The sequence below is a fragment of the Propithecus coquereli genome, unplaced genomic scaffold (assembly GCF_000956105.1).
Source record: "Propithecus coquereli isolate 6110/MARCELLA unplaced genomic scaffold, Pcoq_1.0 Scaffold63, whole genome shotgun sequence".
Lineage (NCBI taxonomy): Eukaryota > Metazoa > Chordata > Mammalia > Primates > Indriidae > Propithecus > Propithecus coquereli.
The window spans coordinates 3,018,190-3,031,494 of record NW_012152285.1 but is presented as its reverse complement, the minus strand read 5'-3'; the positions used below and the strand labels follow the sequence as shown (position 1 = coordinate 3,031,494).

Sequence of the window (13,305 nt, the reverse complement as noted above, 5' to 3'; positions counted from 1 at the left end):
TGGCTTACAGGTTATAGGTAGCTTTAAATATTCTTTGACTTGTAATTGGCTAAAGACATAAAGCTTTGTCTAAAGGCTTGGAATGTTTTAACATAAGGAACTCTTTATCAGAGATAAGCCACTGGACATGGATTTGTTGTGTAAATTGAGGAACTGTAGGTTTGTCTTGCATGCCCTTAGGCCTGTTAATGGGTTACAAAGGATGTGCCCCAGAAAGGGAAGGGGGCATGATGAGGCATGTTTGACTTCCCTCCTCCTGGCAGGCAATTTAGTTTTAGGATATTCCTTTGGCCATGAGGGGGTCCATTCAGTCAGCCGGTGGGGGGATGAGCCTTAAAATTTTATTTTAGTTCACAGTTATATGCATTATATATTGTATTTTTATAATAAAGGAAGCTAGAGAAAAGAAAATATTATTAAGAAAATCATAAGGCGGAAAAAACATTTACTGTTCATTAAGTAGAAGTGGATCTTCAAAGAGGTCTTCATCCTCATCCTCTTCACATTGAGGAGTCTGAGGAGGAGGAAGAAGAGGGAGGGGTTGGTCTTGCTATCTTAGGGGGGTGGCAGAGGTGGGAAAAAAACCTGCGTATAAGTGGACCCCCACAGTTCAAACCTGTGTTGTGCAAAGGTCAGTTGTACTTCCAGGAAAGCAGTGAATATTAGGTCCAAGGCCTCAAAATACCGTGTTATTGAACACTAAATGAATCCAGCTCTCCTACGAACCTGGAAAAGATGCCAGAAGTCATTTTGTATCGTGGTGTTTGGCTCATTCCAGGTTGCTTATCTTGGATATTTCATGCATGAAATTTAAGCAGCCAGGAGTAACTTGTTGGCTTTTTGTGGCAGAATGGGGAAGCTTCTGGTCTGGAAATTAGACTGAGCACATCAGGGTGAAAGCTTATATAGGGCTCTTAAATGAAATATCGTTATAGTTTAAAAAGTCTGAGTGTGAATGATAATAACAACAGTCAGGTTAGTGAAAGTTCATTGAACCATTCACAAATAATTGCCATTCATAACTCTGAGATCCTAGGGTCCAATTGAAGAAGCATAGAGGCAGAAAATTGTAGCATCTGGGTTTGCATCTGGCTCCCACCACATAGTTGCTGTGCGACAAGTATCGTCAGTTGTCTGTGACTCAGTTTTTTTATTTTTAAGATGAGAGGAGGTAATAATAGTACCTGTCTCATAGGGTGGCTGTAAGGATTATATAAATAAACATAAGTTATTGACTGGAATAGTGTGGTACTTAGTGTCCATGTAAGTTACCTCTGTAACCTTAAAACCTACCAAGTTTCTTCCTCTTTCTCTGTCTTTCTTTCCATATCGTCAACCTACCTATGATTGGGAAACTTTCCCCATGCGTTTCTCTTGTTTGTAGAGATGGAAGCGAAGGGCAGGCATGCTTACTGCCTATTATGAAAGATTTGGGTTCCCTAAGCTCATATAAACTCATTTTTTTTTTAAATAGTAAAAATATTTTTTCTGGTTGCTGTGATTTGGTTTTGCTGTTGAAATTAATTTTTTTTTTTTTTTGGTTCAGATTTTAGATCAGGTTGTGATTTCTACAGCAACATTTACACATTTTCTTGCATTTCTTTTTGCACATTTTCCTTTAAAAAAGTCTTTATTAAAAATTTTAGTATCTAGCTATTTTTGTTTGCCAAAGCAAAACAGTTGTTTTTTTCCCCACCTGATAGGAGCAACTAATATTGCTTAAATATTTAATGAGGGATACTAGATCTTTATTCATGTATTTAAGCAATTTATTACTAATTTCTCTTAAAAGCAGGCTGCTCAAAGAAGAATTGTTTTTTTGAGTGACTAATAAAGATACTTCATACTTCTGTGATTTAAAATATATCTAACAAAAAGCTATTTGATTTACTTTATCTGTCTTAAAATACTTCTAACATTCTTCTTACTCTTTACTCATTATGAATGTCTAAAAAATTGTTTAATAAATAAGAAATATTACATTCACTAGTATACCTATAGTGAATATTCAAACACTGGAAAATGCCTCTGAACATTATCTGGTATTGTTTGAGTAACGTTAAAATTTGGAAATCAACCAACATATGAATGGATGAAGAAAATGTGATACACACACACACACACACACACACACACACACCCACCAGGGAGTACTACTCAGCCATAAGAAGGAATGAAATAATGTCATTTGCAGCAACTTGTTTGGAACTGGAGACTGTTATCCTAAGCGAAGTATCTCAGGAATAGAAAAACAAACAACCACATGCTCTCACTAACAAGTAGGAGCTGAATGATGGTGACACATGGGCACCAAAAGACATAAAGGACATTGGAAACTAAGAAGGGGGGACTCTGGGGGCTGAGGGATAAAATCTTACCTATCAAGTACGATAAACACTGTCTTGATGATCGGCACACTGAAAGCCCTGACTTCAGCTTTATAGAATTTATCTTCAGTGCCTGTCACATAGTAGAGGCTCTGTAAATATTTGTTGAGTGAATGAGGTTACTTTGGTAGTTTTGTGGGAACAGATAGGTGAGAGACAAGGTTGGTGACTGAGAGATGCATTAGGAGGCTATTGCCATGGACCCTTGGGATTTCTTAAACCAAGGGGTTAGAGAAGAGAACAAGTCAAGAGACAGGGTGGCTAGGCATGGTAGTGATGGATCTCATTTGGGACTGGAGGAGAGAGGGGAGAAGAGGAATACTGGAATATTTTCTGTTTTAGCTTGGCATTTAGGTAGATGATCTTTCCATTCAGCTAAGATAAAGAATTCTGGAAAAAGGCTAAGCATTTTTTTTTTAAAACAGCAAATTGTATGTTACTAGACTGAAAGAACAATTTATTTCTGAAATTTGTGTTAATCTGAAAAGTAGTTTCTCAAAGGCTCTAAGTAACACTTGTTGAAATGCTGATTTTAGTTTGAGGTCAGGTTTCCTAAAATGTTTTAAAATCTAGCCATGCAGGAAGGCTTTGGCCTCCAGGGAGTTTATATCTTTAGACAGAGAGATTTTCTTATCTGGGAACTAAACTAGAGTTTCTGAAGGTCTGAATGCTTAATTAGCTTCTCAATACCTTGAGTTACTAACAGAATTAATATTTTAAGTTTGAAGTTTACAGTGCTCTCTTTTAATGCTTCCTTGTATAAGGATGGTCTTTGGAGCAAAAGCTTCAACTGCATCCTTTATTCCACTAGTACAGCTCTGTATTTACCCGTGAAGCCCAGTAATTGGCATCTTCTGGCTGGCTCTGATAAGCAGCTTATTTGCGATCCAGGTCCTGCCCTGTTTCTTTAAGGCCTCAAAGCAGGAAGATGGTGAACTTCATGAAATTCTGAGTTGACTGCACTGCAGATATGTTTTGGAAGCAGGTAGAATGACTGCTAAGTGAATTCTAATGTAGTCACTTGGGTGAATTCAAAACGATTCTAGATATTTGTTAATTAAAAAACCAAATTTGATGTATGTGAAGTTCTTCACCGATTACAGTTCATTACCTTGGTCTAAGATAATTTTATCCCCCTTATCAACTGCCACATGGGAAGCCTTTGCCGTGTTTCTTTCTGAGGCTCAGGCTCCTTTGGAAAGCAAAGATGATGGCATGACGCTGGTGACACCTGCTGGTGTGGCTCCATTTGGGAGGCTCTGACATCTTTCCTGTGTGGTTGGAGGTGTCCAGGACCTCTGGGGACCCTATCTGTTAAGCGGAAGAGGTTGGCCTAGAGGCTCTTGGTCATCTCCCAGTGTTGAAATTCTGTCTTAACTGCATTTGGTAAAGAGGGTGCACTAGATCTGAATGTATTGATGTGGAAGGATGTCTGTGATATGTTGAGTGAAAAAAAGCAACTCGTAGAACAGTTTGTGTGTCTAGAAAAAGAAGAACACATAGTGATGTGATCTGTTAGCAGTTGGGGGAGTAGAAGGGAAGGGCTTTTACTTCTTAATTTATGCCCCTTGGAACTGGATTTTATTCACTCATATCACTTTTATAATTTTAAAAGAAAAGCAACCAGATAGTCAATGGTTCTGTGATTCTCTAGCTGAGCAGTGCTGGGGGCAGACCCTGAACCATCTTGGGTGCCTGCACAGGGACCCCACGCTCTGCATGGCAGCAGCTGGCTTGAGCTGGAAGGTGGCTGCCCCCTTGGATTAGGTGGGTACCTTCTGTTTTTTCATACCCATCGCCGTAACCATTTGCCCTCCATGTCTGGCTCCACTGGCCTTTGGATTTACCTCTATTTTGAAATTAAAAAAATAAAGGAGATGCTGTTTAAAAATAACTAACATTTGAATTCATCATTAGCTTAGGCTTGCTTTTCTGAAATTAGTAGGCCTTAATGAGGTTTCGGTGTGTCCCAGGACGGTCTTTCCCTGACAGACTGGGACAGTGTGTAATTCTGTGCGTATTTACTGACATGTACACACGCTGTGTGATTTTGCATCTTTCTTGAATGTGGGCAGTGGTGTGAATTATTTTTGTTTTCTTCCACAGCCCCTTAATTGGGCTTGTTTCTACTATAACACAAGTGTGACTTGTGTCTCTGTAGCTCCTCAGTTGCCTGGGGAGGACAGCTGAGGGGGTAGTGATCAGTGTAGAGAGTCGGAAGCTGCCATCTGGGACCTCTGCTCTCTGTGCTTCTTGCTAAGTCTCTGCTTTTCTCTGCAGCCTCCACAGATGACTCAAGACCTTTCAAAACTTCTTTTAATCCTAGAGTTAAGCTTTGCCTGGACACCTCCTGGCCTTAGCTATTGCTTCTTTGCTACTCCTGACAGTGCAGACTTTTCTTTCTAATTTACAAATTTTAATTATTATGGGTACATAATAGTTGTATATCTTTATAGGGAACATGTGATATTTTGATACAGGCATACAATGTGAATTAATCAAATCAGGGTAATTGGGGTATCCATCATCTCAGGCATTGAACATTTCTTTGTGTTAGGAAGTACAGACTAACTTTGGCATTTGGGGATGAGATGGAATGGGAAATTTTTTGGTTGTTTGTTGATGTCACTCTTTATCCTCTTTGGTGACTTGTAACTGTTCCAGCTGGGACTCTTTCTCTTTAGATTAGGCATGTTGTATGGTGGCTCCTACGCAGGTTGGAGGCACTGCAGGGTGTGGCAGGTGGTGCCTAGGTGGTGATGGAGACTGGTAGGTGTGGAGAGAATGGATGACATGTGGGGAAACTTTTGTATATTATACCAACACCTGTTATCTCCTCTGCTGTTTCAGGTGCCTTGTGCCATTCGGTTACTGGGGCTTGTCAGAACAGTTTCATCTGTTGCTCTGAGCATAACTCAACGTTAGGATAAAGACTAAGTGGAACATCAACAGCATATAACTGAGAAAATAGGCCTTTGTTGGCTCTTTGATCTAACTAATATAGATGACTCATACAAGAAGAGTAACTTTGGGCTTTTTAATGAGTGACATGAATTTAACACATCACATTAAGCACATGTCTTGAAGCTATTAGCTGTCATAATTTATCAGATCAGATACCCAAAAGCAGTGGTTCAGAGAGGCAAGCATGAATTTTCCACCTGCCTTACCTTGCTGAGGTCATTTTAAATGCCCTAAGCTAGAAATTGAGTAAAGATTTGCTGTTTGTCAAACTGAAAATAAAAAAGATATGATGAGATTTAGCTTGGGGTGAAAGTAGTTTTTTTTTCCTTGCCTAAATAATAGCAGTAATACTGTAATGTAATTGTAGTTTTTTTCCTTGAGTTTTCATTTATTTATTGTATAGTCAGGAACTGTACTAAGTGCTATTTTGTATATGATCTCATCCACACAACAACTCTATGAATATCATCCCATTTTACAGATGAGGTAACTGAGTAAAAAAGAGGATAAATACCTTGACCAATGACATTTACTTAACTAGTAAATGTTAAAGCTGGCATTTGAACCCAGGTAGTTCAACGTAGGTCCGGAGTGTTAACCCCTGAGTTATACTCTTTTTGTTAAATGAGTGATGAAACCTTACTAACCAAGGCTAATTGTGACCTAATTATAGATAAGGCTAATCTGACTTCACGTAAGAATATTTATTTAATGTTGGCATGGATCACAGCACCATGGCTGTGACTGGCACCACACCTGTGTTCCTTTCCTATGACTACTGTAACAAATTACCACAAACTTGGTGACTTAAACAAAATAAATTTAATTTTCTGGCAATTCTGGAGGCCAGAAATCCAAGATCAGTTTCACTGGGCAGAAATGAAGCGTTGGTGGGGCTATGCTCCCTCTGCAGGTTCTAGGAGAATCTGTTCCTTGCCTCTTCCAGTTTGTGGGCTGCCAGCATTCCTTGACTGCTGGCTGCCTCACTGTAGTCTCTGCCTTTGTGGTCACATTGCCTTCTCCTCTTCCATTTGATGTCAGGTCATTCTCTGCCTCTCTCTTATAGGGCTACCTTTGATTGGATTTAGGGCCTGCCAGAATAATCACCCCATGTCAAGATCTTTACCCTAATCACATCTGTCAGTCCTTTATTTTGCCATATAAGGTAACATTCACAGATTCCAGGGATTAGGATGTGGATATCTTTTGGGAGGGGGCCATTATTCAGCCTACTACAGTGGCAAATAGAACTTTTAGTCTGCCTTGTTAGGAGTATGCTTAATTTCAACAATTCCCTAACTGTTTTGCAGTACACAGATGTTAAAAATGTGAACAAATGCCGGGGTCAAACAGATTTGAGAGTTATTGTGTAATATATACCTCTTTAAAGGAATTCACAATGCACAATGAAGGCTTTGAGAATTCCTGTGGCAAAGAAAGCTGCTTAACCTTGTCAAACCCAGGATTCCTCAGACATGGTTGATTATGAAACATTTGTTTTTAAAGGGTACATCTATTCACATCTCATGCTTTAGGAAGCACTAGTTGAGTTCATTGATACCTATTAGTCTTTCGAAGGCATGGAATGTGCTTTAACTGACTTTGTGTTACTTAATGTCTTAAACATACTTGAAATTGATTAGAAAGAATAAAACCAAGACAAATATACACGATTAAATGACTCAGGGGTAATGTGGATTGTGCCTTGAATGTCAGTCTGCATTTGAACTTGACTCTCTAGGCCAGGGATTGGCACACTATGGCTTGGGCCATATCCAGTCCTCTGCCAGTTTTTATAAATAAAGTTTTATTGGAACACAGCCACATCTGTTTGTTTGCATATTGCACGTGACCGTTTTAGTGCTGTAATGGCAGAGTGGAGTAGGCTTGCAGAGCTTAAAATATTTGCTACCTGGGCTTTTACACAAAAGGTTTGCTAACCCTGATCTAAGTGGTGGGACACCATGGAAGGGTTTTAATCAGGGAGGTATCATTCTCAGATTTGTGTGTTGGAAAGCTTTGGCAACTGTAAGCTGGAGAATGGATTGGAGAATACAAAGACTAGGGCAGTGGCAGAGGGAATGGGAGGGAAGGGAATAAAAGAGACATTTTGGACAAAGAATCTACTATAGCCTGGGTTTGGGGTAAGGGAGATGGAGGAGCCAAAGACAATTTTTAAAAATATGCTTTTAATTTTAGAATAGATTTAGACTTGCAAAGATAGTACAGAGAGTTCTGTTAACATCTTGCATTAATTAGAATGGTACATTCATAACTAATGATCCAGTATTGATATATTATTATTAATTCAAGTTATATTTATTCAGATTTTCTTAATTTTTACCTAGTGTTTCTTTTCCCTTCCAGGATCCCATCCAATATACCTTATATCTAGTTGCTGTGTCTCTTTAGAGCCCTAGACTGTGACTGTTTCTCAGACATTCCTTGGTTTTAATGACCTTGACAGTCTTGAGGAGTGCAGGTCAGGTATTTTGTAGAATGTCCCTTGATTGGATTTTGTCTGACATTTTTCTCATGACTAGATTGGGGTATGGGTTTTTGTGAGAAGATCACAGAAATGAAGTGCCGTTTTCATCATAGTATATTTACAGTAGAATGTAGTATCAACATGACTTGTCACTGTTAATGTTGACCTTAATCAACTGATCAAGCTGAGGTAGTGTTTGTCAGGTTTCTCCATTGTAAAGTTACTTTTTTTCCTCTTTTTCCATACTGTACTTTTGGAAGGAAGTCACTGTGTGCAGCCCACACATTAGGAGTAGGGAAGAAGTAGGCTCCTCCTTGCAGATGGACTGTCTACATAAATTACTTGGAACTCTTCTGCATGGGTGGTTTGTACATATATTCTCACCCACTTATTTATTTAGTTGATTATTTATCTCAGTATGGATTCATGGATATTTATGCTTTGGATTATAATCCAACTTTGGCCATTGGGAGTTCTTTCCATATGTATATTTTAGTACTTTCCTATTTTCTGGCATTACGGGATGCTCAGGCTCATCTTGTCTATTTCCTGCTCCAGCCCTTGTATCAGCCAGTTCTGAGAATCCAAGTCTGTAAAAGTTGTTAGAGGAGGTTGAGGGGGAGGGGTCCCAGAAGCAGGTGGCAGGTGGCTTATCAGCATTTCTGGTGGGAGAATGGTCAGTGTGCCTTTGTAAATCTAGGTTCAGGGACAGATAGTATGGGAGTCTGCTTGGAGGGGAGGGCTGGGAAGGAAGGGCGGTAGGAGATAAGGTTGGAGCCAGATGTGTTGGCCTTGAAAACCTGGACAAGGCGTTTTGGCTCTGGCAGGAAGGGAGTATTGTAGCAGTGTTTCAGGATGGTTAGTTTTGCAGCCTCACACAGATTAGATAGAGGGATTAGAATTTGCAGTTGCTTTACTGGGAAACTGTTAAAAATGGGTACCTGGAGGAGGATAAAGAAAGGCAGGAGGCAGGGGACCATTAATTGCCTACTAAGGATATCTACATTTATTAGTTTCTTTCATGGGGGAAAAAAAGAGGAATTTGTGATTAAGCAATTTGCTTACAAACTTAAACAATAATTTTAAAAAGTAGGTTGTCTTAAAATATCTATTCTGCCTTGTAGTTACAAATGTGTGCAGTCTTCCTTTTTTGGAGAAAATCTAAAGGTAAACTTGAACTCGGTCCAGTTTGGAAAGTCACACAGTTTTAAGTTAATGGAGTCTGCATTTTTAATTTGATTTTTATAAAGTGCCGTCAATCAATTTCAAAATTATTTTTTGTTGAACTTTCTGCTTTATCTTCTTTAGATGGTAGATTTATGTAGCTTTTAATTGCTGTGGTGCTTCTGAGATAACTGATGGCAGAGAGGGATTCTCACTGAGCCTCGGTTGTGTGGAGTGAATGATCCTGGGAATACTTGTTTGTTTTTCATTGGCTGCTGACATTTTAAATTTGTCATTTCTTCTGCGTGTAACTGGGAGTATACATGCTACTACTACACTTTAATCTACACGTTTTATCAAAAGGAAAGCATATTCACCAAGTCAGTGCTATGATCTAAACTTTTAAAATCATCCTTTTACTCTTGAAACTATTTGGGACACAAAATCACTGATTCTGGAGTAGAGTCCTGTTTTATTAATTAGTTCAACCATCCTTGAATGTTGTGATGTATACATTTGGCTCAATAGAAACAGTAGAATAACTCTCCTGTGCCTTGTTTCCTCATCAATCTTTAGTTATCAGTGAGATCCAATTAATTTAGTAAAACGGAATATCCTCGTGTGTGCGTCCACTGGCATGTTTCTGTAAACCAGGAATATCTGTTACACTCAGTTCTGAACAGCCATACCTATTTTGGGGTGGAAATAATATTTTATTAAAGAGAAATTCCAAGTTTTTTAAATCTGTAAAATGAAGATAAAAATACCTGCCTTGTGAGGTTCTTAGTTGGTATAAAGGATGAAAAGAAGCAGGTGCCAGATGATCTATGCAGGGTCTCTTGTTACAATCTGCTTTTAAAAATCCTGTGTCTGGTTTTACTGCAGTGGCTGAGCCTTGTGTTTGTTGCTACTGATGTGAATTATTTAGCAGGAAAACTTTCTGAAGCAGAACCAAGAGAAAGATCATTTGGGCTCCTCCCACGTTGTCCAACCAACAGAATCACTAAGCAGGGGATACATCAGCATTTCCTTTTTAATTTACTGCCTATGGAAACCTGGAAGGAGAAGACATTTTTAAAGCACTGTTGAGGATAGTCACTTGTTCTGTGCTCCCGTAACACCTGGAATCCCCGATGTGCCGGGCAGAGGGGCCCTGCCATTCCCTTTCATACTATAAAGCTCCTCCTATTGAGCTAGGTATCGATGTTCTTCGTGGGCTTCGGTGAAATAGCTGCTTTGTCGTCCTCAAAGCTCGTGTGTCCTCATTTCTTGCTTTTGTTTTCCTGCACACACGCCACTGTTTTCTCCTTAGAGCAACAGAGGCCATCCGTGCTGCGTTCATTTCTCATCTGTTGTTCTCCTTTAGACAGGAACTGTGAATAATTTAACTAAATTATTTATCAGCTACAAATCGAAGATGAAGGTAGTTTCACCAGACTGAACACTTAAATGGAAATAAATGGTACATGATTCTTTTTAGGGGCAAATGAAAAGGGATGGTTGTAGCGCACGCCTCGATCCCTGGGGTTCGTGGCTTGTTGAGACTGAGTGTTCAGGACTGACGTGTGCTGCAGGCGCTCCCCAGCATCAGCCTGGCTTCTGTTTATACTGCACTTTCCGTTTTCTCCTGTTTACCTCATTTCTTCAAAATATTTCATCCTCTGAAATGGCAAGGTTGCATTTTAGTTTATTGTTGCATAAAGGATCTATTTCGGTTTTACTTCTCTTGGAATTTGCAGTTAGTCAGACCTGATACATTGTCTGTCCAAGCTTTTCAATAAAAACTTTTGATTTAAATTTTCTATTAAGGAAAATAGGGAATGTGAGCAAAAAATAAACTCCTAGTTAGTTGCTGCTGAAAATCTGTCTTAGAGATTGAAGCACATGCAAATGAAGCAAAGGAGGAAAGAAGGCTCTTAAACCTGTTGGCCTTTATGGAAGCAAAATGGTGTCCTGGTTAATGTAGCATTAAATATATACATGTAGAAATACCTTGTTTAGATCTCTGGCTTCCTGTATTTATGATTGTGTCTGCAAGAGCAAGCTATGGTTCATGTTGTCCATGCCGCCCTACGTGACTTAGGTACCTTACTTTACCTTTCTGGGCTTCAATTTCCTCATCTGTGAAATGGGGACAGTGAAAGTAACTACCTCAGAGTTTTTGGGAGGATTAAATGGGTTAATTCATGAAGCACTTCAGACAGTTCCTGGCATTCAGTAGCTGGTACCCAATATGGTTTTTGTTAATGTTATTACATCCCTACAAGTTATATCAGCATGTGTGAGTATAATAGACATTTAAGAAATAAGTGTATCAGAACCTACTCATCCAAGGAAGTTTTACTTCCTTAGAATGGTCTGTCTTGGAAAATAAGTTCCGATTTTGGTAGTGCTGCCCATACAGACGTTTTGGGGCTGCATCTCTGAAGAATGCATTGGGAGATGTATAACTGCATTCTTCATAGGGCTCCTGTAGTGGCCAATTTTTGTCCCTTGAGTGAATGTGAACTTTTTTTTTCTTTTTTAATGTAAAAGACATCTGGAATCAATTCAAGTAAAAAAAAAATTCGGTTTGAAAACTTAACCTATAAAGTTTATTGATAAGTATGATCATTGAGCCAATCTAAGCTGATTTTTTTGGTTTAACATGCAGATTATTTTGGGTCTTTGGCTTCTGGGAGTCACTAGTTCATATCTATTTTCTGCAGAAGCAACTGCTCTAAACCTGGTTATTTTGACCTCAAAACCTCGTTATCCATCCTGCCTCCTTTTATAAGTGGAACATAAGCCACACTTTGTTTCAGGGGTTCACTTGGCCTGCAGGCCACAATTGCTACAGAAACTCCTTTTCCCTAGAATCAATGTGATCTGCATCTCTTGCAGATGTGTTTTTTATCCCAAACCCTTGTTCTAACACTTGATAGCTTTTTTTTTTTTTTTTTTAACAACTAGGTATATGTACATGTTAACTAGACAACATGTATATCTACTCACTTTGGCTTTTTGAAACAACTTGATTGAGATCCAGTCCTCAGGCCTCCTGTTTTGTGAACACGTTGAGGTGCCCTGCCTCACATCCCTGGTGTCACAGTCCTGAGTGATGTGAAAAGCAGCTACATACTTTAGAGTCATTCCTAAGTCAAGTTGCCAGCCTTGCTACAGACTAATTTTTCCATCTGACCATATCATAATGGAAAATCTAACTTTGTCTTGACATACTCACTGCTCTGCAAAGTCAGCACTTGATCTCCAAGATAGTTTGGGCGCTAACTTTATTCGCCTGCACTTTCTGGATTGTGGAAGATCGGATGTGGATGCCTAACATCACTTGTAAAAATCGGCTTGAGAGAGATGATATAGACAGCTATGTGTGTGAGGGAAGGAGGTCCAAATCTAAACAGTGGTGGCATGCTATTGGTCTGAGAAGCAAGTAAGTTGCATGTTAAAAACAAAACATGGGAGTTTAGAGAAAACTTTCTTTTTGTTTCTTTTTTTTGCACTTGGCATTATATTACAATAATCAAAGAACCTACATGAATGGTTGTTGACAAACAAAATCCAATTAAATAAAAATTGGGAGTTTTTGAGTAATATTTAATATTTATCATTGTGATATATAATATTATGAGTTATATGGCTTCTCTGTTTTCCCCAAACTTCTCTTCATGGCAGTTTCCCTTTTGTTTATAACCATTTTACTTTAACCCATGTTATTCATAAATTCTCACTCTCTTAACTGCTTTTTTTTTTTAATGGACAAGTATGCATACTGGTGGCATCATAGAAATTCTAGTTTTTTTCCTTTATCTCAGTCTTGTAGGTGTCTCATAATCTGTTCTTAAACAAATGTCTAAGAATAAACTGGCAGCATTTCAAAACAGTGACTTGTAAATACATACATGTGTCAGATCCTTTTTGAATTTTTAAAAATAATTTCAAGGAGAATAATAAGCATACTTCCGGCCATTTTTAGAGACATAGAACCTGGAAAATTTTGTTTACAAACCTCTCTTTTATGTCATACAAGTCTTTGAGGTATGAAAAGTGGAAGTCACACAGGGTGTGGCTCCCTTTAGTTTTTTTTTTCTTCTGAAAAGAAGGTCTAATTTGGTTGCTGGAACTTCAAAGCTGTGTCTGAGAATCTGATGTCAGTGGTGGTGGCGTGGTGGAAGGATTTTAAGAATAGAAAATAATGGTTCCTGCCAGGGTGATTTTAGGCACCACTCAATACCAACATCTTTTTTTTTTTTTTTTTGAGACAGAGTCTTGCTCTGTTACCCGGGCTAGAGTGCCATGGCGTCA

At 38.8% G+C, this 13,305-nt stretch overlaps 1 protein-coding gene across 2 annotated transcripts in view; it reads left to right on the top strand.

Moving 5' to 3' along the window:
• Positions 1-13,305, top strand: part of SGMS1 (sphingomyelin synthase 1) — a 278,456-nt gene that overhangs the window by 61,487 nt on the left and 203,664 nt on the right. The window lies entirely within an intron of this gene.